The sequence below is a fragment of the Procambarus clarkii genome, chromosome 24 (genome assembly GCF_040958095.1).
Source record: "Procambarus clarkii isolate CNS0578487 chromosome 24, FALCON_Pclarkii_2.0, whole genome shotgun sequence".
NCBI lineage: Eukaryota > Metazoa > Arthropoda > Malacostraca > Decapoda > Cambaridae > Procambarus > Procambarus clarkii.
Genome location: NC_091173.1, coordinates 19,346,453 through 19,348,669, shown reverse-complemented (window position 1 = coordinate 19,348,669; position 2,217 = coordinate 19,346,453).

Here is a 2,217-nt window from a genome sequence, read left to right as displayed (position 1 = left end):
TTAAACCTTCTCTCTCTCAGCCACGGGGGTTCGTTAAACCTTCTCTCCTTCAGTCTGGGGTTCGTTAAACCTTCTCTCCCTCAGCCACGGGGGTTCGTTAAACCTTCTCTCCCTCAGCCACGGGGGTTCGTTAAACCTTCTCTCCCTCAGCCACGGGGGTTCGTTAAACCTTCTCTCTCTCAGCCACGGGGGTTCGTTAAACCTTCTCTCCCTCAGCCTCAGGATTCGGTAAACCTTCTCTCCCTCAGCCACGGGGGTTCGTTAAACCTTCTCTCTCTCAGCCACGGGGGTTCGTTAAACCTTCTCTCCCTCAGCCACGGGGGTTCGTTAAACCTTCTCGCCCTCAGCCACGGGGGTTCGTTAAACCTTCTCTCTCTCAGCCACGGGGGTTCGTTAAACCTTCTCTCCCTCAGCCACGGGGGTTCGTTAAACCTTCTCGCCCTCAGCCACGGGGGTTCGTTAAACCTTCTCGCCCTCAGCCACGGGGGTTCGTTAAACCTTCTCTCCCTCAGCCACGGGGGTTCGTTAAACCTTCTCTCTCTCAGCCACGGGGGTTCGTTAAACCTTCTCTCCCTCAGCCACGGGGGTTCGTTAAACCTTCTCGCCCTCAGCCACGGGGGTTCGTTAAACCTTCTCTCTCTCAGCCACGGGGGTTCGTTAAACCTTCTCTCTCTCAGCCACGGGGGTTCGTTAAACCTTCTCTCCCTCAGCCTCAGGGTTCGGTAAACCTTCTCTCCCTCAACCTCAGGGTTCGTTAAACCTTCTCTCCCTCAGCCTCAGGGTTCGGTAAACCTTCTCTCCCTCAGCCTCAGGGTTCGGTAAACCTTCTCTCCCTCAGCCTCAGGGTTCGGTAAACCTTCTCTCCCTCAGCCTCAGGGTTCGGTAAACCTTCTCGCCCTCAGTCGTGGGGTTTTCACCTCGTGAGAAAAGTCTTCACGCGATATTCAGAGAGAACTAAGAAGAGAGACGCTGTGATGAGACGCTAAGAAGTCAAGGGTCTGCCAGTGCTCAAGGTCGCTTTTTATTATTTGATAATAACGTAATGACTGAAGAGTGGGAGGGGGGGGGGGGGAAGAGTGGCCTCTTGGAGGAGGAGGAGGAGGTATAGTGGCCTCTTGGAGGAGGAGGAGGAATGGGATGGGAAGGGAGAGGAAAGACTTTGAAGGGAGAGGAAAGACTTTGAAGGGAGAGGAAAGACTTTGAAGGGAATAGGTGGATTCAGGAGCTGAATTAAGAAAATGTTGGTAAATTGAGAGTGGATGATAGCGAGAGAGTGAGAGTGAGAGAGAGAGAGAGAGAGAGAGAGAGAGAGAGAGAGAGAGAGAGAGAGAGAGAGAGAGAGAGAGAGAGAGAGTGTATTCGTAGTTAACAATGGAAGACTTTGCGAGCATTTGAGGTCCTCTGAGGGCAGAGTTGGACAAGTTGACGGAGTCAAGTGTTTACGAGTGTGAGGCTAAGGCAGGATTTGCGTGTGTGTGTGTGTGTGTGTGTGTGTGTGTGTGAGGCGAGGCACAAAAGGATCCAAGCAAGCCAACTGTCATGATCACACGAGGAAATATTTGCAGATAAAATAGCTAAACTCACCAAGGACAGCAATGTAGAGGATGACACACACATATATATATATATATATATATATATATATATATATATATATATATATATATATATATATATATATATATATATATATATATATATATATGTCGTACCTAGTAGCCAGAACTCACTTCTCAGCCTACTATGCAAGGCCCGATTTGCCTAATAAGCCAAGTTTTCATGAATTAATGTTTTTTCGTCTACCTAACCTACCTAACCTAACCTAACCTAGCTTTTTTGGCTACCTAACCTAACCTTACCTATATATATAGGTTAGGTTAGGTTAGGTAGGGTTGGTTAGGTTCGGTCATATATCTACGTTAATTTTAACTCCAATAAAAAAAAATTGACCTCATACATAGTGAAAAGGGTAGCTTTATCATTTCATAAGAAAAAAATTATAGTAAATATATTAATTCAGGAAAACTTGGCTTATTAGGCAAATCGGGCCTTGAATAGTAGGCTGAGAAGTGAGTTCTGGCTACTAGGTACGACATATATATATATATATATATATATATATATATATATATATATATATATATATATATATATATATATATATATATATATATATATATATATATATATATATACAGTTTAAACAATTAGAAAGCG